The sequence below is a fragment of the Rhagoletis zephyria genome, unplaced genomic scaffold (assembly GCF_001687245.7).
Source record: "Rhagoletis zephyria isolate East Lansing unplaced genomic scaffold, Rhagoletis_zephyria_1.1 Rzeph_scaffold_00251, whole genome shotgun sequence".
Lineage (NCBI taxonomy): Eukaryota > Metazoa > Arthropoda > Insecta > Diptera > Tephritidae > Rhagoletis > Rhagoletis zephyria.
Genome location: NW_016157335.1, coordinates 142,628 through 168,726, shown reverse-complemented (window position 1 = coordinate 168,726; position 26,099 = coordinate 142,628). Strand labels below are relative to the sequence as shown.

The 26,099-nt window shown below is 34.2% G+C and overlaps 1 protein-coding gene across 6 annotated transcripts in view; it reads right to left on the bottom strand.

The window, feature by feature from the left end:
* The window catches only part of FASN1 (Fatty acid synthase 1), a 194,310-nt gene extending 174,852 nt beyond the window's left edge, over window positions 1-19,458 (bottom strand). Inside the window, exons 1-2 of one of the 6 annotated variants that reach the window (XM_017609743.1) lie at window positions 19,223-19,458; window positions 18,872-19,130 (exon numbers count right to left, since the gene is read on the bottom strand). The gene's annotated coding sequence lies outside the window, so the exon portion shown is untranslated. Of the gene's footprint in view, window positions 1-18,871 lie in introns of all 6 variants that reach the window. The other 5 variants (XM_017609745.1, XM_017609746.1, XM_017609747.1 and 2 more) reach the window with 5 other exon arrangements.
* Window positions 19,459-26,099: the final 6,641 nt, after the last annotated feature.

The window sequence follows — 26,099 nt, the reverse complement described above, 5'->3', positions numbered from 1 at the left end:
TTCAGCCCAGATTTTGAGGGTGTATTCAAAATTCTGAGTACCTGTGCGTATATATTAGCTCTGATCCAGTACTCCATGAACTTACAGGATTTTACACGAACTTGCAGGAAGTTGCAGGAAAAATGTTCCCGTATTTCAAAATCCTCTAAATGAGAGCGACTTTTTNGCTTTAGAAATTTGAGATGCACTGAAATTTGCTAATCCTTTCACAAAAATCGCTGGTGTTTATCATTTTCGCTAATAATTCTTTTTATAAATCATACATTTTGCAATTTAACACAATAAAACCACGTTTGATGTCGAAAAATTGAATATTGAGAAAATTAAATATTTTACAGTTCATTTTATCCTCCCATTCTGCCTGTTGTTAGTGTTTATTTGTTTTTTTTGCTCTTAAAATTAATNACCCAGTCTTTCACAATCTGTGATTCAACTGCCGATTAAAATAAAACGGAATGATGNCCCGAACTTTTTCTTCTGGTAAAATCATGAAAAGTGTCAAGCAATCACTGGTTGACGTTTTTACAGGAAAAATGTTTTTTTTGTTCCCCGCACTTTTTGTTGTTACTCACTTTTTACTCTCACTTCATAGAGTAATTTTGCTGTTTGACAGTTTTACAGGATTTTTCACGAAAAGTATTGGATCAGAGCTATTATTTCTGTTTATTTCACTTCAAATCTCACGAAATCATAAATGCAAAAGTATGGTTGACACCGGATCAGCTGTTGTAGGCCAATTTTTTTATGAGTTGAAAAATTCAGGAATGGGTGATTTTAGCACGAGAAATCCAAAAATGATGTCCATTTCGATCTGTGACAGTAACTTTTTCCTACAGGGGAGAAAAACCAAGACCGTCTGGAGACGGGCTCGCCGATATACTTTGACGTATTTTCAGCTTTCTCTTACACAATGTTGACCTACGAACCGGCAATCCCGTCTGCAGACGGTCTGTGTTCGAAAGCAATTTTCTCCATTTCGAATGGTGACATAATTATAAAACTTATATCAAAATACTGTGCTTTTAACTGCGAAACCCACTGAATTTTTTGTATCAAAAAATGTTACAAAAGAAAAAATTTCTTTAATTACGAAATTACTTAATAGCAAGAAATAATTAATTTTAACCCAGTCTTTCACAATCTGTGATTCAACTGCCGATTAAAATAAAACGGAATGATGTAACGGATTAAAATTTACATCGTCGTAAAGGTACGCTTTTTTCTAAAGATCGTGCTTTTCGAATATAAAAAAAATTATTATAGGTGCACTAAATACGTGTTTAGTTAACGACCGTCTGGAGGCGGTTCAGCCTACTAGAGGGTTAAGTATTTATGACCAAATGGTTAAATGAATGTGGACAATATTTGTCACTTTACTGCTGTGCGCAAATGTGTGCCAAATCATTTGGATCTTTGGCAGCCAAATCGTCTGATCGCAAAACAAATCATTTGTACATCGCTATCCAAATGCGCAAATGTGGACAAATCTAAATTTGGCATTTTGTGTACAAATCGTGTTCCAAGGTCTGGTTTTATTTCCAAAATCCCGAATAAAGCAATATATTCGTCGTATAAGGACGGTCGGCGCTTTTTAATAATTGCATAGGCTTGCATTGTCAATACTGAAAGCAAACTTCGAAAATATTGTTCTCCCAAAGAATGAATTTTTAATATGAAAATGTATGATCAATCAAAAAGCTTTGAAAAATAATGGATAAGTTGAATCCCAGGCAAGTTTTAGAGTCAATTTAAATTCGATGGTTAAAACATCGTTGAAGTCGGCATCGCTGTATCGTCAATTTAGCGATGTTAAAAAACAACGATGTAAACAAACATTTTAACATCGCTGGCAAACACCGAATTTGTGGTGGATTTTATAGATATTTCAAAAATATCGATGCACCGTTTGCATCCCTACCTCTGCATGGTTGCTAGTCATGTAGAATCCCTACGGCTTGTATTTAGCGCTTTGGCTTTTGCCGTTTGGAAAACTGCGGAGGTGTTTTTGGCGGATGTTTTCAAAATTTAAATATAGGTGTTATTTTTTAGATGCCCTTAACAGGGAAAAAAAAGAACTAATTTTTGCATTAAAAAATTCCAGATAAGCAATGTTTGTATACCTAGCACAAAAAGTCTCCGCACATCAGTTCTTTTTTAAATATTCACAATATTTTCTAAACTAAAATTTGTTTATTATCTAATATATAAAAATCTCGTGTCACGGCTCGACCGATCTTTATGAAATTTTTTGTGTATATATGGTAGGTATGAGAATCGGATGTAAAGTATATTTCATACCGCTAGGTGCAGGGGCGTGGCACCTCCCATACAAACCGAATTTTTCATACTGCAATCGCATGCTCATGGAGAAAAATTGTGGTTATTGGAAAAGGGGGCGTGGCACCTCCCATAAAAACCGAGTTTTTCATACCGCATATCTCTGGAAGTGTTCATGGTAGAGTTTTCGAACATGGTATGGAGATATATGAAATCAATCACATGGTCATGAAGAAAAATTGGGGCTATTACAAAAAGTTGCATGGCACCTCGCATACAAACCGAATTTTTCATACTGTATACCCCGGAAAATGTTCATGGAAGAGGACTCGAACATGGTATGGAGATATATGAAATCAATCACATGGTCATGAAGAAAAATTGGGGCTATTACAAAAAGTTGCATGGCACCTCGCATACAAACCGAATTTTTCATACTGTATACCCCGGAAAATGTTCATGGAAGAGGACTCGAACATGGTATGGAGATATATGAAATCAATCACATGGTCATGAAGAAAAATTGGGGCTATTACAAAAAGTTGCATGGCACCTCGCATACAAACCGAATTTTTCATACTGTATACCCCGGAAAATGTTCATGGAAGAGGACTCGAACATGGTATGGAGATATATGAAATCAATCACATGGTCATGAAGAAAAATTGGGGCTATTACAAAAAGTTGCATGGCACCTCGCATACAAACCGAATTTTTCATACTGTATACCCCGGAAAATGTTCATGGAAGAGGACTCGAACATGGTATGGAGATATATGAAAACAATCGCTTACTTATGGAGACAAATTGCGGTTATTGGAAAAGGTGGCGCGGCACCTCCCATACAAGCCGAATTTTTCATACTGCATATCTCTGGAAGTGTTCATGGTAGAATACTGGAACTTGGTATAGAGATATATGAAATCAATCCCATACTCTTAGAGAAAATTGGGGCTAATAGAAAATTGGGGGCGTGGCGCCTTTCAAACACTGGATCTATTACATATCTTTGTATGCATATACACTTTTGCTAGGTTATTTAAGACAGCAATGGAAATATGCCTTCTGACAACAACCAAACCGTAATATTAGAAGATAAATGTGTAACTGAAAATCATGAACGTGAACTGCTGGTGAAAATGTTGGATCCAAATGTTTCAATACAAAAATTAATTTTGGGTGGGGCGGTGTTCGCCGGGTCTGCTAGTTTCTTTGTAAAAAATGGATCATGCTTAAAACAAAATCAAATATAACAAGTTTTCGAGCTATATTCAAACTGAAGGAATTTTGAACGAAAAAAATTAAATTACCTACGATGTTTTATAGCTCATTAAATTTTATTATAATAATGTGTAATTCAAAATGTACGTTTTTGGAGTTTACAAAATACAATTAATTAGCCATTTCATTCATTTCGCCATTTTGAATTGTGAAAATCTGACAACAGATTCGTAATCAGCAACCCCAGAAACCCACTGGAAACGAGTTTCAATCCTTGAAAATGCTTAAAACGATCAGTATCAACTTTTAATTTTAGTAAATTTTTTTTTATTTTATCGCCATATTGGATCCGCCATATTGAATTTTAAAAAATTTACTTCAGATTCGTAATCGGCGAACCCAAAAACTCTCGAGTGCCGGTTTTCGAACAAATCCAATAATTAAAAAAAAAGTTTATCGCCATTTTGGATCCGCCATTTTGAATTTTGAAAAACTGACTTCAGATTCCTAATTAGCAACCCCAGAAACCCCCTGATAACAAGTTCCAACCCATGACAACGCATAAATCGTTCAGTATCAACGTTTTAATTTTACTAATGTCTTTTCAAGAGAATATTTTCGGGAACTAGGCCCATTCTAACTGTCCAAGACAGGTGTGTAATTAAGGGAATGTTCCCCAATAATACCAGAGTAATTATATGTAAAAACCACAGTTTTAGCTGCATTTTAACATGTGACAAAAATAAAAAAATTAAGAACAAAAGCGTTTTTATAAAAAAACGACCAGCGTGACCTCTAAAAAAACTTTTTTTTCAAAATAAAAAAATACGTGTCACTTTTTTTTATCACAAATAACAATATTATGATGTAGCGTTTACGAATATCCAAAAAGAGTGTTTTTATGAACCACTCTAGTATGTATATTATTAAACGTGCAGTATGGGCATTTCCAATGTGGCGCGGCGTGATAAAATGTTAAAAAATAAAGTGAAAACGTCAAAATTTGAAAACTCTGGGACTTGGGCAAGACTATTAGATATTATTTTATGAAGTAATATTTGAAATATTTAAAGTTAATTTTCCAAGTTCCTATATGTAAACATCTTTCCTGCTTTTTTTTTGTTAGCCGAAGTACGTGACGTGACGTTGCATGTACGTTACTAAAATTTCCATTGAAACTTTTTTTCTGACTGAATAGTCACCTTTGAACTACTGTACGCGGCAACTGGTAGCAGTTAGCACGCCAATAATTTTACACGAGATGTGGTACTTTGTTTTGACTCTGCTGGCATAATTTGTTTTTTCTGTACACTAAAATTTGAAAACTGAGTTTTCAGCATCGGCCTTTATGAAGCGGCCCCAGTGTGCCACGTTTCAGGTGTAAGACCAATTACAGTTTTATTAAATATTGGCGAAAAAGGTTTATCCTGAAAAATATTGTGAATATCGTAGAAAAATTCACTAAACGCCTTTCACTATGAGTCTCCGTTCATATGTACATGCAAAAAAAAATTTTGTTCCTTGAAATACAATATTTTTAAAACTTGCATAAATATATAAAGTCGCTTTTCAATTTCATATTAAAATGTTTAATAATTCCATACATACACAAAAATGCATTTTTCCAATGCCAAAAATATTTGAAAATGCGTATGCGTGCAAACGGCTGCGTTATTTTTCCTTGCAAGAGCTGGACGCTCGCTCTCTTTTGAGCCAGAGTCATTGCAACTACTACACCAACGGACCAGTGCCCTGTGTACACTGCAATAAGTTAGTAGGTTCCCTACAAGACAGCTGAGTATCATATGAGTGCTCATATTATCATTATCGCTAATTACAAAAGTGCTTATCAAAGTCCTCATTTTCGTTCAGGCCATGGGCAAAAATTGAGTACTTTACCCTTAATGTTGTCATCAGAAAGTCCTCAGTACTAAAAGTCAAACTACATACTCATTTATGCCATACTATAAAAACAAAAGTGTAAATGTGTTAGAATTTTTGTCTAAAGTGTTCAGCAATGTCTTGTAGGGTATCTTCTTTGCTCATTCCTACGAGAGCTTTGGTTAAGTGGGTCGTAGGACACCCAGGTAATCCTGTACGATCCTGTACGGTTCCACTTCTGGTTAGCTTTTGAGTGATAAATTTCGGTAATTGTTGATTTTATCTCCCTGGGCGAAGGGCCCATGTCCACCGCGTGGAACACATTCAGTGAGGAGCCGCACCTTGCTAGTTCGTCCGCTGTCACGTTTCCGTAAATGTCCCTAAGTGCCAGGAACCATATTAGGGTAATTTCGTATTGATCAGAGATATAAGCCAGCTCTATCCTACAGTCTTCCACTAGTTGAAATCTAACAGAGGTAGAAGAGAGTATGTATCTCAATGGCCGCTTGCCTATCCGACAAGATATTCATACACTCCGTTGCATAATTATAAATCCAGTACAAAAGTCTTTGAAACAGTCGTCACAATCAAGATAGTTAAAAACTTTCTTCTATGACTTTAGCATGGTAAGAGCTCTCTTATAATAGAGTGGTTAACTTTTTTATAATCATAACCTAATTTAAAAGAACTCAAAAAATCTAGAAATTACTTGTTGCAAAACTATAAATCCAAAAAAGATATCCCAATAAAATTAGTAAAACATGCAAATATGCCCTATTTGTGCTCCTTTGACTTTAATTAACTGAAAAATGGGCTTCCTTATATTAGACATACAGGGCTATCACAGAATCCATCGTAGCTTCGATTTTCGTGAAATCTAAGAAAGTGCTATCACAGAATCGAAGAATTCGAAATTCGTAGAGAGCCTTCATTGAATCCGTTCGTAATGACGATTCGTACAGATACTCTACGACGAGTTTACGCTGTCGGAGAAAAATTTAAAATCCCTGAAACTTAAAAATAATGAAAAAAGGTGTATTGTTGTTAATAATAAATATTTATTATAATCCCAATTTGTTTTAGTTTGATATAATTCCATATATTTGTGTAAACGTACATACATACATTCATCTGCCAGACGCTATTAAATTAATGAATATTTTCTATGAAGCGAGGAAATTGTAATAGTTTAAGAACAATTTATTAGGAAAGAAACCTTATTACTTTAATATCATTAAAATTAATTTAAAACAAGTAAGAAAGTCTAAGTTCAGGCGGAGCCGAACATTAAAAACCCGGCGCAAATATTAAATATATGTTTTTCACCTTTCCGAAAGCTACCGCTACATGGTAAGCCGGGGTGTATCAATTTTGAGTAAATTAGCGTCCTTAAATTTCGAAATATTGAAGCTTCAAGCATTTAATTTTAGTCCGATTTCAATAATTTTCAACGTTTTGCTTTTATGTGGCCAGCACAATAATCATGCCGAGTTTGGTACAAATAGGTAGAACGGTTACCGAGTTACATATATGTGATCATAAGTGGGTGGTGCCACGCCCATTTTCCAAAATTTTATCATAAACGTATTTCTTGGTAAAGAGTGGTTGCAAGCATCAATTTTGAATAAAGTAGCTTTAATATTTACTGATTTATCAAAGATTTCGTATTTCTCCAAATTACCGTTATATGGGATGTGGGCGTGGTTATTTTAAAAAATGTTCGGCCATTTGGTATGCTGCACCAAGGCAACAACTGTGCCAAGTTTGGAAGAAATCGGTGCAGCCATTGCCAAGATATACACACGTAACCATAAGTGGGCGTGGCTACGCCCATTTTTCCAAAATTTATAATATTCTTATTTTTCCTCTTAAAAGTATTGTAAATATAAATTTTGAGTGAGTAGTTACTAAAATATCGCAGTTTTTGTATTTCTGAAAATTACCGTTATATGGGATGTGGGCGTGGTTATTTTAAAAAATGTTCGGCCATTTGGTATGCTGCACCAAGGCAACAACTGTGCCAAGTTTGGAAGAAATCGGTGCAGCCATTGCCAAGATATCCACACGTAACCATAAGTGGGCGTGGCTACGCCCATTTTTCCAAAATTTATAATATTCTTATTTTTCCTCTTAAAAGTATTGTAAATATAAATTTTGAGTGAGTAGTTACTAAAATATCGCAGTTTTTGTATTTCTGAAAATTACCGTTATATGGGAGGTGGGCGTGGTTATTGTCCGATTTTGCCCATTTTCAATACCATCCGTCCTATGCCAGAAAGAAGTACACGTACCAAGTTTCGTTAAGATATATTAATTATTACTCAAGTTATCGTGTGCACAGACCGACTGAAAGACGGACGGACAGACAGTCACCGCTTAATCGATTTCTCTTTTCATCCTGATCATTTATGTATATATTTGTCTATATCTATCTCGATTCGTTTTGCCTGTTACAAACAACCGTTATGTGAACAAAGTTATAATACCCTTGTGGACAAGTGCGCTCGGGTATAAAAATATATATATTTCGGAAATCATCACATTTCCTCATCAGACTTCTTTCAGTAGGATTCGAACCGATCGATCCCACTGACTCAGCCAGTTGCCTATGCACCGTGCTAAGTACGCCTTGTAAATTATCGTTTGCTTTTTTCCACTATTTTCATTTTTGTTATGCCAACACAATCAAGCGCAGCTATTCCGCTGCAATTCACTTGATCATGTGGTTGTTGGTATTGTTGGATTTTGCTAATAATTCTATTTTTAGAATGTTTAACTTTTAGGTGTGCTCGTCCTTAAGTTATTTGTTTTTGTTATTTTTTTGGCCTTTATAACAATTATATTCAACAATTTATATTTTTCTCTTTAAAAGAATAAAATCTAAACTAAAAAATCAAATTTATTAAAAAAAATTTACAAAAATTAAATAAAAAAGAAAAAAAAGCTCCGCTTCCCGACGACTCGGACTCGAACCCGGATCTCTCAACTAGCAGTCTAGTGCTGTGCTCACTCGGCCATTGTGACTTCTAGGGCAGCGTGAGCAAAATGGCATACATAAGTGTCTATTATTTCTTTTGCACTAGCTAATTTCGAATCAGCATTCGAAGTTGGCAACGATATTTTCGAGTTCACTCGGATTCAGTGATAGCAATTTTTTCGTATTCGTAGCAGGCATTCGAATTCGTAGATTTTCTACGATGGATTCTGTGATAGCCTTGATAATGTCTTCGGTAAAGCGGCATCCAGTTTATGTCACTCTTGCAAAACCGCCAATTTAAGCCATGTAACGTTTTCAAATTTGCGATTATCAGCACAAACTTTCTTTGCCAGTATTCTCCACACATTTTCCATTGGATTGAGGTCACGAGAGCACAAGGGTCCGGATAGTGTTGGTTTCCATGACAATTTTCCAGAAGTTAACAGCAAAATGTTCAGATCCCGTTGGTCATCAAACAATTTGGAGGGCCTTAAAACGTTACCAGCACCTCGAGTATGGAGAAATGATCACGGCTCCGCGTCTTCCTAAAGCTACTCGAAAGGATTTACGTCAAGACCGATGCATTTTTACCGGCGGAACTTACGTCGCGGAAATGTGATTGTGTAGGGTGCAATAACATCCGATTGTACTCTTGAGTTGCAATTCTGCTCAAATAAAATGAAGAGTTCAGACTAAGTATATTCTCATTCTGCTGAGCAGTCTCAAACCAGTTATTGAGTGCAATGAAAGACATTGCATTTTTCAGCACGACAATGCTACAATTCGTAGAAGCAGGGAGGTAAAATGCTGCTTGGAAACCAGCAATATTCGAACCCTTGAGCTCTCGTGACCTCAATCCAATGGAAAATGTGTGGGGAATACTTGCAAAGAAAGTGTATGCTGATAATCGCCAATTTGCACACGTTATATGGCAACGGTGGGCAAACGCGGTTCTTTGAACCCAATGCCGCTCTTTGCTTCGCAAATTGCGGATCTTTTTTACTTTCTCTTTGCTCTTTTTATACCCGAGCGCACTTGTGCTTAAGGGTATATTAACTTTGTTCACATAACGGCCGTTTGTAACAGCCAAAACGTATCGAGATAGATATAGACAAATGTATACATAAATGCTCAGAATGAATAGAGAAGTCGATTAAGCCATGTCTGTCTGTCCGTCCGTCCGTGTACACGATAACTCGAGCAAAAATTGAGATATCTCAACGAAATTTGGTAAGTAGGTTTCCATTTATCCAAGGTAGGTTGGTATTGAAAATGGGCGAAATCGGACTGTAACCACGCCCACTTCCCATATAACGGTAATTTCCAGAAATACGAAAACTGCGATATTTTAGTAACTACTGAAGATTATTCACTCAAAATTGATATTTACAATAAATTTTAGACGAAAATTAAGAATATTATAAATTTTTGGAAAATGGGCGTAGCCACGCCCACTTATGGTAACATGTGTATATCTTGGTAACCGCTGCGCCAATTTCTTCCAAACTTGGCACAGTTGTTGGCCTTGGTACAGCATACTAAATGGCCGAAAATTTAAAAATCAGACAATAACCACGCCCACATCCCTTATAACGGTAATTTAGAGAAATACAAAATCTTCGATAAATCAGTAAATATTAAAGCTAATTTATTCAAAATTGATGCTTGCAACAATTCTTTACCAAGAAATACGTTTATGTTTTATTTAAAAATTTGGAAAATGGGCGTGGCACCGCCCACTTATGATCACATATATGTAACTCGGTAACCGTTCTACCAATTTGTACCAAACTCGGTATGATTATTGTGCTTGCCACATAAAAGCAAAACGTTGAAAATTATTGAAATCGGACTAAAATTATGGCCGCTTTTCATATAACGGTAAATTTCAGAAATGCTTGAAACCGCAATATTTCGAAATTTAAGGACGCTAATTTACTCAAAATTGATACACCCCGGCTTATCATCTAGCGGTAGGTTTCGGAAAGGTGAAAAAACATATATTTAATACTCGCGCTGGGTATTTAATGTTCGGCTCCGCCCGAACTTAGACTTTCTTACTTGTTTTATTTTATTATTTTTATATACACATACGCAAATTAAGATCGGAATATTACCGGCAATTGGAGAATGAAAATTGGTTTTCTGACTTAATGTTCTTTACCGATATGTTGGAACATTTGCAAAACTTGAATTTGTCTCTACAAGGAGAGAATAAAAATGTTTTTGATTTGTCGAAAATTATTTTAAGTTTTGAAGATAAACTACGTCTTTTTATTCATGATCAAAAAAAAAAAATATTTCATCATTTTCTATGGCTATGGACCCCTAGGAATATTACGCATAACATGGGACTACATGATTTAAAAGCAGATTTTGAAAAAAGATTTGCCGATTTGAAATGATTTAAATGTAGTTTTGTATACTTCATAAACCCTTTTTTATGTGACATAATTGAGGATGAATTTACAATATCCGAAATACTAAATTTTACTAAGTGGTTTTTAAGGGCCGATAATCCTATTTGTTATACACAAAAATTATGTAGTTATTTTATATTTTCATAACCACATCACGCACGAGCAGCTCATTGGATGTGTTTATTTATTTATTTTGCACTCGATTATGTCACTGCGTATTTGGTAAAAAATTTGGAGTTGCCAGGTATTTGAAAATTTAAAATTATTTAAAGGCTAAATAAAATAATTAAGTTTCTTCATCAAAACTAAAAGCGTTTGAAGAGATTTAAAAACTTTTTTGAACGAGGTTTCCACTTTACTAAAAAATACAACAACTCTTATTAAAAATTAAAGCTTACATAATACAACAGTATGAGTATCCAATGGAAGGTTTATGAACTCCTAGCAAAGTTTTTGAAAATACAAACTTTAATTCACATGTATTTTTGGATAGGGTTGCCAGTTATCTATAACAACATTTTTCAAATCATGATACATGCGGTTAAGTAAAGTATGAGTTTCAAACAAAAGGTGTTAAAATGAAGTTTTAATCCCTACATATTTTTGAATAGAGTCGGCACCTATATCTGTGCGATATATCGTCGCTACCGTGTCAAACTATCGAAAATGCACAAATGAATATTGCATCATTTCACTTAACTTACATAATTACCTCATCTCAGTTAACAGACGGGGGGCAATGGTGGTATTAAATAAGCTTAAATTTTTAATAATCATTGTTCTTTTTTTGTAGAAAGGTGGCAATCCAGTTAAAACTAATTTTTAAATATCTTCAAACGCTTTTAGTTTTTATGTAGAAACTTAAATATTTTATTGACCTTTAAATAATTTTAAATCTAAAAATATCTGGCAATCCTATTTTTCAAAATTTTGTACCACTAACCTACAGAAAACATCGAGTAGAGTGCAAAAAAGAATTAAACGGGGATTGAGCGTTGCCTGCGTGATGTGGTTATGAAAACATAAAATAACTATTTTTTGTAAATATCAGATAGGATTATTATTTTTAATGCAAAGTGCAGAAAAAGTAGCAATTTTGAAGAAAATCGATTCTCCTGTTTCAGTTAATAAATGTTACATAATAAAAACGAGTTGAAAATAATTGTAGGGTATCCCCGAAACGAAAAAAATCACAAAAAAAATGTTTAATGTTTCATTAAAAATGTTCACCAAAATTAATAAAAAAAATTTGAGTTTCCTGAAAAATGTTCGGAATGCAGTTTAATAAATCATTAAATTTTAGTATAATAAAGTGCAATTTGCAATTGGCTAAGGGGACGTGTTGATTTTTATACCCGAGCGCACTTGGGTACAAGGTTATTAAACTTTGTTCGCATAACGCATGCTTAAAAGTAAAATTTTTCATAAAAAAAAATATTGAAAAGCAAAAAAACATATTTTTGTAACGCAAATAATTTCATTGTATAGTTTAATGTTTCTTAAATCTGCACCCAAAAAATTTTCTCATTCGGACATTTACTTTCAAAGAAAAATAAAAATTTCCAAAACACTCCAAAAATTTTCAATTGTTGATTAAAAAAAACTATTTGGAATTTTGCAACGCAAATTACACAGTGTACTGTTCGATTACAGAACTCGGCGCTGCCGGACTTGAGGAAGCCTTGCCCATATGTGAGTATTGAAAAAACGTAAAAATGTGCTCAATACTTGCAAGTTCATTTATATTTAATAAACATTTCTCTAGAGAAAGTATTCTCTCGGAAAAATTATGAAAACAAATATTGTAAAATAACTTTAAAATTGTTCGTGTTGGCAACCCGAAAATATGTCTGCGTTAAAATACTTCCGATTACCCTTTACTTGACACCCGTATTGTCATAATTTTTATAATTTAACGGATAGTGTAACTTATCCATTTCTTGTGACTATAATTCCGGTACCGGAAGAGGTATCGAAATCATTTGAGAATAATCGGTCACGGTTTATAGGTACGGTGATCATCCGGCCTTTATTTTAAAGGACAGTCCTTTATTTTAACCCCCTGTCCTTTATAATTTTTTTCAAAATTAAGGACGCCTTTTGTCCTTTATTTCTTAAACTGTCCTTTATCAGCTCTGCATTTTTCAGAGGTAAATTTTTAAACACAGAATATGAAAAATAAAAATGTCCCTTATAAAATATAATAAAAACCTTCGCCAGTTAGTTTCGCACCCCACTTAAGGGTTTCTATTTAATCATTTAATCGGTAATCTTTATACAGTCTATAAAGCACAGGGAAAGTTGTGCCCAGTATCGTGTTGCACGCTGAGTTTCCAGCTCCACTTAAAGAAGATAAACCCCCTGCTGCACAGTGGTTCAAAACCGGCATTTAGTGTTCGTAATTCACTGGAGCCTTCATTTTTCACTTAATTTGATTACTTTTTATTTTTTTTTTATGAAAGCTTACAATATTTGCCAGAGACCAGTTGAGCCTGATTTTTGAATTCTTATTTGATTATATAACATTTTTTTGTACAAAATACAGAAAAAGTAGCAATTTTGAAGAAAATGTATTCTCCTGTTCCAGTTAATAAATGGTTCATAACAAAAACTAGTTGAAAACAATTGTATGGTTCTGCCAAAACAAAAAAATTACACAAAAAAAATTTGAAATGTTATAACACAATTTTCACCAAAATAAATATATCTTTTTTTGTTTTTAGTAAAAAAGCGGTTGCAAAATAAAGGCTCCGGTGAATTATGAACATTAAATTTCAATTTTGAACCACTGTGTGCTGGCTTCGTCGTGCAGTATGAATTATGGTAAACGCGTTTTAGTAGCAAAGGATGGCGAAGTTCTTGAAAAGGTTTGGCTTAATTTTTCGCTACAGCAGGGAAACTTGTACAATTAAATAATATAATTAACTGGTAAATTTTTGATTTAAATTAATATATGGGTAAGGTACTTTTATCATACAATTTGTATGTATGTATTCCCAAATCATTTTGAAAAAAAATGTCCTATATTTTTCGTTGGTTAATATGGTCACCGTATTTATAAGAGATACGAATTTGTTCGTGCTAAGTGTGAGCTCTAAACCACTGTGCGCGAAGTTGAATTTTTCATAAGGCCACACTGTTTTCAATGGAAGACATCTATGCGATCATTTTAAGACCTTAATCTTTGTAATCCGTTCTATAGAGTTTAGACCATCGTACTGTACCGGTTGACGTGATGTGGAAATGAATTTTACGCCGCTACCCTTATATCGCTATGTTTAGCTCGTTCCTGGTCGTGATCTAATAGCCTATTTCCTCCAAAAGCTTAACTGAAGTTATGAGCTCAGATATGTTCCAAGAATTGTAACATACGTTGATCGACAAGGCTTATTTCTTGATTTTTGTTTTTCTCCTTTCGTTTGCTTCTACCTAATAGGTGGAATTATCTCTTTCGAGTTTTAATCTCCTTTTTCCAATAGGCATACACTGCACTTAAGGCTTGGTGGAAATCAACTATAAGCGTCGGACAAAAATAATGTTCGTACAAAAGTTATGGAGGACCAAATTCTCTACTATGGCATTTGAATATGGTACGTATTTCAATAGAAATTTTCGAAAAATGGCGAAAACCGTGGCAAGGTACAATTTTTTCCCACTTTTTGCTAATTATTTACAATAAAAAATGATTTTTTTAGCTTATATATAAACAATGTTGGAAATTAAATCTGTGTTCGTATGGAATATTAGTTTATGTGGGGAAGCTAGCTTAAGTATAATGCGGCATTCCCTTCATTCTTTAAACGACAAGGAATTTTTTGATGAGACTTAATAAGAATATTGACGTGCTAGTATCGGAACCATTTCTGCACGTTTATTTGCCAAAAGTTCTTCAACGGCTCGGCGCCAGTGAGACATTCGCAATCGCATGCTGCGAATGCCGCATTATACTAAAGCCAGCCTTTCGACATAAGCTTATGTTCCATACGAACTTAGAAATTAACAACAAATTTTTATTTAAACGTTTTAACGAAAAATGCAAAATAAGTTTTCAAATCGCAAACAACCCAAAAAAAACTAAAGTCCAAGATGGCGGAATGTTCCCATAAGAAATTTAGGGGCAAGACTGTAGATCAATGGTATACGTATCAAATAAAAAAAAATGCATCAAAAGTTCGCTACTAAAATTGTTTTCTTCGTACAAATTTTGTCTAAATTTACTAGGCTAAAAATTGACTTCTCAAAACCTAGAAAATTGTAATTTTACGTGGAAAAACCTCATTAACTTTAAAATATGGGGAGATTTAAAAAAATGTTGTGTCATTAAAATATATTAAATTTCCCACTGACTTATAGGCGATTTTGACCACTTTGACAAAAATTCCATGAACTGTAGGGCCTTTGAGGCATGTATTTCCGTTGTCCGATTTTAAAAATGTTTCGCAGGGCACGTTTTAATGACCAAAGGAACACTTCTAGAAGAAGTCTTTCTTTGTAGGACAAAGTTGCAAAATAAGGCGCAGTCTAATGTACATACATAGATACCCAAATACATAATAACCAAATTTAAATAACAAAAACAAATAATATGTTGAAACTTGTCAAAATGTGGTGCGGTTATAATGTGTTTGGCCACTGCATGTATTAATAAGGATTACATAAAAAATTGTCAATAAAATTTGATTCCGAGGGAATTTTTTTATATGTCATTGCATTTGATATGTAGTGACTGCACTATTTGAGTATTTATTCACTATCAATAAATATAGTTATGTATACTATGTATAGTGAAATAAAATAGCACTATCACTAAAATTTTTAGTGGTAGTGAAGAAAGTTTCCACTGCCACTAAACTGGTTATAAAAAGTTTAAAATTTAATATCTTGCAATATATTTAGTTATGCCTAATATACTCAAAATTTAGTGCACTACCCCCAACTATGAAAATAACAATAAAACAAAAACTGTGTATGTATTAATGAAGTGTTATTTATACTCTGTTAAGAATATTTGGAAAATCAAATGAACAGATATTTACCGGATATCCGGATAGCAAAATGAATGAATATTAACCGGATATCCGGATTTTATCTGTATACACGTATAGCCGAACGGATATCTGGATATCCGATTATACGGATAGTTGCAGCCTTAACACATAGCTATGTTTGTACCAGATTTACTTAAATTTAGAAAAATGAAGACTTACTGTAATTGAAACAACCGCAGTTATATTTTATATAAACCTAGAAGCCGTACTTTTAAATGCGAAGTATGTACTTAAGTTTGCGTGCACTCATACCCAGTGGGCAAATGTACAAAATGTACAAATGTAAATAATGTATGGTAATCGAAAAAAAAAAATCAATAAAATAACCGTTTTCACATTCGAAAATGCATTATTTTTCCCACGGCGATGTCTTACGAAAAGTGGAATGCTTATTACATACTGTCTAGCATGGTGCATAGATAGCATAACTAGCATGATTGTTGTTGTTTCATGTGTTCAAACAACAACAAAATTAGCCAATCATGCTAATTATGCTATCTAGGCACCATGCTAGACAGTATGCACCGGATCGTGAATACCCCTATTATTTATCACGCATGTAATGCATTACTAGTTTTCCCACTGGGTACTTTCATATGTACGTGCATATACATATATGTATGTGCATATACATATACTGCATACGTATATATGTACATATTTGCATATGCATATTGTAACTTACGAATATGAACAAGATATAAAAAGGTTTACTACTACAAATATATGTACATACAAATGTTCGCAAACACTTAATAATCTACTAAACTTTGGAAGGATGAACTTTGTTTTCATACCGCAAAACTTGCATACATACATATGTATGTAAGTACATTTAACGGAATAAATGGTTGTCATTTATTAATACCATTATTAACTGTAGAAAGAATAACAGTATTATTTTTTACTCCGCATTTTGAAACAGTTTTTATGGGCATATGCAATAAAAGCGAAAAAGCTTTTCTTTAGTGGGTTTGGGTTTGTAGAAGATACATACATACATATGGATATGTTTCACCGAAACGTAAAAACTTTAAACTTTTTCTATATGTAACTATTTTCCATATACATACATATGTATCAGTATACCAGTGTGACCACTTTGTAGGTAATTCCTCAGAACGTGTGGAATTTCGAGTGCGCTTGAGTATTTTTTGAGGATTTTTATTTTGAGGAATTTTTTCTCGAGATATTTGCAGATAGCAAATACAACAATGTTTTACTGAACAGAGTTGTTAAATCCCTCTGCAAATTTTTGAACAAAAAGCTTTCCGAAGTTTTATAAAGGGCGAAATACACCACACAAGCGGCTTGTCAAACATTCTTCAAACCTACTTTTCCCGTTTCGCCATACTCCATGCAAACATGGCTCGTTCAAGTAAAGAACTTTAGTTTTCTTCCGGTTCCCAATGTAAAAGAGTTTGGTTTTCTTCGATTTTTCTCTTTTCATTCGGTGAAAATTTCATTGCGAATGAGGCGATTTTACTATACACAACGAAAGCGGTTTGATCAAACTTCAACATGGCGGCCATAGAATAAAAAAAAACTCGATTTTTGTTCACATTTCCCTCAAGCGGCTTGTCAAACCATCAAACATCCCCATACACAACATAAATAGCTTTAAATCTGCATTTGCTGCTAAATATTCAAAATTTTATCGATAATTTTTTCATTCCATCGTTATATTTTCAAATTATTTTGAACTTCCAAAATCTCGATAACGAATGGAGAGAACACGCATTTTTCGATCATAAGAATATTCATATTTATTCTTCAGTAGATCCAGAAAATTATAGGAAGAAAGTGCTGGATTAAAAGATTCTTCAGGTTCATATAAGTCTCCTAGTTAAAAACAATTATATCTGCATTACTAGATAGCCCTTTTCTAATGCTTCAGTAGAACGTATATTTAGTAGTTTAAAAATGTGTAGGACTGACTTGAGGACCAGATTGAGCTGTGATATAGTTGCAGCAACAGTACATAAGTATACACAAAGCAAGGCATAAAAAATAACGGTGCGATAAGGTTACATTTTTCGGTAGAAACGAAATCACCATTACTTTACCTTTTAAGCCGTAAAAGCCGAGAGCCACAATGCCTGGAAACTTTGAAAAATTCGATGCCTATCTGAGTGTTTAAATTGTTGTACTTAGAGGTCGTTCTGAAGTCCAAATTTCGCTATCAATGCTGAATTTTTTTAACTATCTTATATCATAGATTTTTTCTGAGTAAAATCGTTATAAATATTTGGATCCGCAGTTTATTTTATAATCTTACGAATTTTGAAACATTTTCAGGCAATATTAACGCTCCCACTTTATTGTGGCTTATACCTAGATTCGCTAATGACTGTTACCTCAATGTACATATGAACATATATAAGTATGAATTTACACATATAAAACTGCACCCTCGTACATATTACACATATTATTCAAAAGTTTGTTAACTCAAACTTTCCACCTTGTAAGAAAACACAGAAAATCTTTCTGAGCTCATGTAATTCATATGAGGAAGGGATTCTTTACTGTGCTTTGGGCAACCTATTACAACAAAATACTTTTGAAGAATGTGGGCGATTTGTACCCAGCAAAAAACCCGGATTCGCCTCTTGTGGTAAGGTGTTTACATAAGAAACGAATGCGGAATCAAAAAAAAATTTAAAAGCGCTTTCGCTTCTAGAGGCATTACTTTAGCATAGGCATCTCATTTGTGGTTATGGCTTGCAGTCTTCGCATTCCCAGTAATTGGTTAAAGAAGCGAAAAAAAATTTAAATTTAAATTTAAAGTGATTCCAGATTTTGTGCTGGAAACGTATTGGAGAAGGTATTACAGAGAGCGCAAAGTCATCTGCAAGTTATTACCGCCAACGCCATGCTAAAGTAATGCCTTCTAGAAGTGAAAAAAGCAACACTTACTAACTTCTGTTTCGATTCCACATTCATTTCTGACGTATCGTGTGTTTTGCTGGGTAGTTAATACATATGTATGTACATACAAGTACCGCACTAACCATACACACACAACTTCGTATTAGGGTACATACCAATTATCAGGCAACCCTTGTAAAATATCGTTTGCTTTTCTTGACACTCGCCGCTTTGTATGACTGCTTTTTTCACACGATTCCCCAACTTTTAAGATTTGGCCTATTCCGTTACTTCGCACTGGAATATTATGACGGCACTAGCTTTGCAGTTTTGTACAGTCCTTTTTCTTTTTTTATTAAACAATCGTATTTCAAAAGGGACTGTACCACCTTGAATGTCAAAAATAATAATAATCAGTCCACTGGGTATTTGTATCTATGTATTTTGTTTTAAAAAATTTATTGTGATAAACAAATAATAAGCACAAGTCCTTGAAAGCATTCAAATACTTTATCACTTTTATTCACCGTTAAATAGAAAAATTCCGTTCGTACCACTTTCAAGTGCTTCCACCACTAACGAAAATGCATAAGCAATATTTCTAACCGCCAAGTCCCAAAGCCGACTATAGCTCAAACTTATGTCTTGACGTTATGAATTGTCAATGAAGACTGTTTCTTAAATGCGAAAGCTTGCCAGCATTTAAAAGTTAGTGGACAGCAGCGGAGATACTGCTGGTAATGTGTGAGACGATGACGTTTCCCTATTAAAAACCGACACACCACGAACATACTGAGCACGAAAGGCATACTCTTTAATAGAGGTGACATTTACAGTGGTACAAAGCATGAATTATTTTTAATGCTTTTATTTATACAGATGTACATACATACATATGTATGTTTGTACATTAAAATATACTTTTGTGCTTATATACTGCATACATACATATGTACATATGTATGTAGAACCCATTAAATTAGGTTCTTAAATCCTATATGTTCATATACACATACATTAAACCGTGCACCATTTCCACCGACTTTCAAAAATTTCTTTACAGTGTATTCCGAAATTCCGGGTGCTTAATTTAACAAATTTTACTCGAATAGATGACTCTGTTAAATCTAATATTTGTCTTTAAAGTTTCCAAAAAGACATTCTACTGATGTATCGCGCTTACTTGCACGAATTAAAAAAATATATTTGGCGCTGACACTTTTGCTAAGTGATGGACCGGGCTTCTCCAGCTCCAGGAAGTTATCTACTGTTTAATAAAAAATATTATATAGAATATCGCAAACGTTAGTAGGTCGTTTGTAGGTCTATGATAGATAAAAATTAACGTTTGATAGATCTTCCTATTTCTACAATAAGAAAAATAAAAAAGTTCAATATTTCTACGGAAGTTAGCCCCCTGTTTTTTTATTTTGCCGATAGAATGTTGAATTGCCGACTAAGTGATGCAGAATCGTTAGATGATTGATAGATGACATTCGGTCTCCTTTAATGCTCAATATATAAATTATTGACGTGAAACGGTTTTGGAGAAATGTGTTGTACCTAAATAGAGCCAAGTGTACCGAATGTATCTTTATCTTACTTAGAATATTACTTAGAATAGCACAATCGTTTGTAGGTCGTTTGTAGGTCTATTATAGACAAAAATTAACGTTTGATAGATCTCCCTATTTCCAAAATAAGAAAATTACCATTGGAAACCTTTTAACGCAACTTAATGAAAAAAACGTATTTCTTCCGTCTTATTATAAGCATTAATTGTACATTTTTACATTAATGTGCAACGTATGAAAAATGAAAATAAATTAAGTAAACATTTTTCTTTTTGATTATAGCAGTTTTAAAAATTTGTATTTTTACATAAAAAACACTGTCTATAATGTCAACTTTAAGTACCCGAAACGGCGTAATCGGCTTCTTATGCATATGGAGCCTAGATTGTCTAACGCTCGGGAAATATAACACAGTAGGGAGGCAAAAATATCACAGCTAAACGGCCAAATACGTAAACTTAATTTTGGACTCTAGATTACGATGGCGTTTTCAGAAAACCCGTATCACGTCAAAATTTTGAGATATTTAGGGGGGGAAGTTTTGGAGTTCTGAAAGTGAATTTTTCGTCGTTTAAAACACTGTGATCAGGTTTTGAATTTTTTCCTGGGCAAAGGTTTTGATAACTGATCGTACTTAACTGGGATCTTTTAAATTCAATGGCGTCCTCCGTATTTCANGAGGCAAAAATATCACAGCTAAACGGCCAAATACGTAAACTTAATTTTGGACTCTAGATTACGATGGCGTTTTCAGAAAACCCGTATCACGTCAAAATTTTGAGATATTTAGGGGGGGAAGTTTTGGAGTTCTGAAAGTGAATTTTTCGTCGTTTAAAACACTGTGATCAGGTTTTGAATTTTTTCCTGGGCAAAGGTTTTGATAACTGATCGTACTTAACTGGGATCTTTTAAATTCAATGGCGTCCTCCGTATTTCAAGATTGGCTCTAGTTTTCGAGATAACGGTGCTTGAAAATCTGCTTAAATTTTATGTTTTTTTTTTTAATTATTACCTCATTTTTAAGGTTATTTTACTAAAATTTTGCACGTGACTGTATTTTGATATTACCTTAGCTATTTCTGAAAATCGTGCAAATCGGATCACTATAATATATAGCTCCCATACAACTGATTATTCAGATATGTGGTTTTGCGTTACAACTCATATTTTATTTCGTAATATTTTTTTTTATAATAGTAGTTTATACACTGCTTGGACCTGAATTTGGGTTCTTTTCAATCCCACTCTGGCATATTTTTGTAGTTTCCGTTGTACGAATGGCTTTTTAATACCTTTTTTGTACTGTGAAAGCTGTTGTTCGTTAAAGTCAAAGTGACTGAGTAATGCTTTCAAATAGGCGGCGGTCTATACCGCGTCTATTTCACATAATTTGGGAACCAAAAAACACAAACCGAAAATCTACGCGCGCGATTACTGTCACATTTATTGATAAAAAAACATCGAAAATTTTGCAAAAAACTTTTATTCATCATATCATTGTCTTCGGAAACTCCTAAAAATGAAAAAAAATTAAAAAGCTTTGCAATAAATTAAACAAGTTTTGTTTCGTTTGTGGTAAATTCGTTTTGAAATCAGACCAGCGTAAATTAATCTCAAATATAAATGCACTAGCATGCTATAAATGGTACCTTTTGCAATCTGAACCTGCACAAAATAAATGCACTCCCGAATTCACGTGTGTTTCGTGCATTAGTGCGATGAATTTTTGGTGGACAAAAAAACGATTTTCGTTACCATTCGGTTTACTAATGATTTGGACAAATCCCGGAAAACACGAAGCTGAAAATTGTTATGCATGCACCAACAATACATTTGGTTTCAATCGAAAAAGTAAGTAAATTTAAATAAAACCATGAAATTATGTATAGTTTGCCCTCACCTTAATCGCTGAGTGTATGAAATAGGTAAAAGTTTCTGTATGTTTGGAAGGTACCACGCTAAGTATATCCAACCTTGGAAAGTCTGCAGCAGATGCCCAAATTAAAAAAAAAAAGGTGCAGAAAATGGTGCAGAACTTTTTTTAGTTTTTGTCCGCCGAACAAACAAACTTAACATTTGTATATCGATGGTTGAGTGGAAGATCTACCTATCTCGGAAGCCAGTTCGAAAACGCCCTATCTCAGAAAACTTTTCAACAACGCCCTACTTCAGACTTTGGTTGAAGAACGCACTATTTCAGAATTTTATTGAAAAACATCCTATCTCAGAATTTTGTTGAAGAACGCCCTATCTCAAAATACATTGAAAATGTGCTGAGATAGGGCGTTTTTAAATCGGCAGCTGAGATATGTCGATCTTCCACTCAGCCATCGATATATGCATATATACATATATACGTACATATACTCATAAATATTTAATTCAATAGATCGGTCTTGTGTCGTCTACAAATGTGTACCGAGCGCTCATTTACCTGTTGCACATAGTGATGCATTACATGTTCCAAATCATCCATCCGAACTCGAAATTGTGTATGATTGCAAACAGTCTATGGCAACGCCGTTACCACTTCATGATGGATCTGATTACATTCCGATTGAAAACAATTCACCGTCTTTCATATCCCAAGAACACCTAAACAGCATGGTGCTTAAATTAAATCTCTCCCATAACAACGCAATGATTTTGGCATCAGAACTGAAAAGCGTGAATGTTTTAGCGCCAGGAGTAAAAGTAACGGCATACAAACATAGACAAGATCCGTTTATGCCATATTTCAAGTTATCGGGAGATGGCACTAAGGCTTATGGCATTGATGTTGCAGGTTTGATGAATGANTGGCACTCAGGCTTATGGCATTGATGTTGCAGGTTTGATGAATGAAATGGGAATTACTGACTATAAACCCGAACAATGGCGTCTCTTTATTGACGCATCAAAGCGAAGTGTGAAAGCAGTTTTGCTCTATCGCGATAGTAGCAAGAAACCCGTTCCCATCTTGTATGCGGTTGGAATAAAGGAATCATACGAAACAATGCAATTAATCTTAGATTGCATCAAGTACGAAGAGCACAGGTGGCGCGTGAACTGTGATTTTAAAGTTCTCTCACTACTATCACGCATGCAAAGGGCTACACTAAATACTGTTGTTTGTTCTGTCATTGGGATAGTAGAGCCAAATGCAGTCGCTATACCAAACGTGATTCGCCAAAAAGAAAGGAACAATCGATTCAATATAGTTCACGAGCCCTTGATAGCGCTTAATAAAATCATGCTTCCCGATTTACATATCCAACTTGGTGTTGTTAAGAATTACATCAAACAGTTGGTTAGAGTCAACGAAACTGTATTCCTATATTTGAAAAATAATACCTTTCCAAAACTTTCCGTTGAAAAAATCCGTGAAGGTAGTTTTTTGATTGTATATGAGTGAAAATCTCTCAAGTGGTTGTAAACCAAATAAAGTGATTTTTGCGAAAATATCTTGACCGTCCAATTTTGGGTGGCCCATTTGAGAGATTTTCGCTCATATATTTTATTATATATCTCTCTTGCTTTAAGAACCCTATAATTTTTATTTCAGGTGTGCTTAATGGGCCGGACATCAGAAGATTAATGAAGGATCAAGGCTTCTTGGAAATTCTTGATCGTTACCAGAATATGCCATTTTTATTGCGAACTTGATGGAATGTTTTGACGCCTTTGATGTGCACATGTCGCTTAAAATCCACATGCAACAGCTTGCAACAGAAACCGACGAGGTAGGAGAGAGATTTCTCCAATCCATTATGTGTTTTGAGGACCGATTCGCTGGAAAACGATTGAATTCAATGTTGGCGGACTTTTTCTGGTCGATCGCAGGAGGCAAAGGATATTAAAAAAATCATTCGAGCAATAGAAACTAGCCAAATATGCCAAAATGGGATTGAAGAGAACCCAAATTTAGGTCAAAATAGTATACAAACTAATATTATAAAAAAATATTATGAAATAAAATATGAGTTGTAACGCAAAACCACATACATATCTGAACAATCAGTTGTGTGGGAGCTATATGTTATAGTGAAGCGATTTCCATGATTTTCAGAAATAGCTAAGGTAATATCAAAATACAGTCACGAAACGTAATAACCTTAAAACTAAGGTAATTATTAACAAAAAACCTAAAATTTAAGCAGATTTTCCAGCACCGTTATCTCGAAAACTATAGCCAATCTTAATTTAAAAGATCCCAGTTAAGTAAGATCAGTTATCAAAACCTTTGCCCAGAAAAAAATTCAAAACCTGAGCACAGTGTTTTAAACGACGAAAAATTCACTTTCAGAACTCTAAAACTTCCCCCCTAAATATCTCAAATTTTTGACGTGATACGGATTTTCTGAAAACGCCATCATAATCTAGAGGCCAAAATTAAGTTTACGTGTTTGGCCGTTTAGCTGTGATATTTCAAAACCTTAAAATTCAACTACATTGAAATTTTATGAAATTGTATATTTTTGAAAGAGGGAAGGTGTGTTAAAAGTAAAAATAATATGAAGAAATTATACTAACTTTACTAAAGGCCTGAAATCATGAAAATCCGTTCAAGGAAATGGCAGAAGTGAACTTTGTTGCAAGTGATTGGATGAAATTTTAAGAGACTAGCAGCTAGAGCAAGTCTTCAACTCCTGATGTTACAACAAATTCCTACACCCGAAGCCCTCTACCTTTGGGATGCCTGTAAAAAATAACTGTAACTAATTTTTCAGTGGACTTTATTTCATATTTCATATTTCATATTTATTCAACAAACAGTAAGTTCACAGACTGTGTAGCACAATTATATTAGGCTTAACATAATCAATAAACAATAATTAGTAAAGTAAAGCTATGTTAAGTGTCTTATGAGCAGGCTCTTAAAAGCAAACTTTGGTATAGCAAAAGTCAAATCCCAAANTTCATATTTATTCATTAATCAACAAACAGTAAGTTCACAGACTGTGTAGCACAATTATATTAGGCTTAACATAATCAATAAACAATAATTAGTAAAGTAAAGCTATGTTAAGTGTCTTATGAGCAGGCTCTTAAAAGCAAACTTTGGTATAGCAAAAGTCAAATCCCAAAGAAAAAGAAAAATCATTTAATTCCGAAAGTGTCCGTCTTATAGGAGCATTCATCGCACAAACTGTTCTAGCAAAACCCACATAAAACATCTCGTTACAACGAAGGATCCGTGAAGGTACATTAAAACTAATTTTCATGAGTAGGTATGAGCAATCGATTAAGCCATTAATAATATCATAAACAACGCACATCGACAGCAATGAACGTCTCGACTCTAGTGACATGAGACTTATGAGCAAACAACGAGAACTATAGGGTGGGATCGGTTCCAGAAAGTTCAACCGCCACAGGGCGAAACGTACGAAAGCCCTCTGGACCGACTCCAATCTCCTAATATGAACGGCATGAAAAGGCCTCCAGATAAATACTGCATATTCTAACTTCGACCGAACTAGAGATGTGTACAATACTTTTAAAGTGTATGGGTCAGAAAACGACGAACAGTTACGCCGAATAAAAGCCAACATAGCATACGCCTTAGAAACAACAAAATTTATGTGAGTGGTAAAGCTGAGTTTGGGGTCAAAGTAAACACCAAGGTCTTTGAATTCATCAACCTTTTTTAGCGCAACATTCGAAAGACGATACGATGTTGGAAGATTGTAAACGAGTCTACCATAAGAGGTATAGTGACACTTAGCAATGTTAAGAAATAGGCGATTACGTTCGCACCACTGGAACAAGTTGACAAGCTCGCCCTGTAGGACGAAAGAATCTTCTAAGGACTTAATTTCAGAATAAATTTTTAAGTCATCCGCGTAGA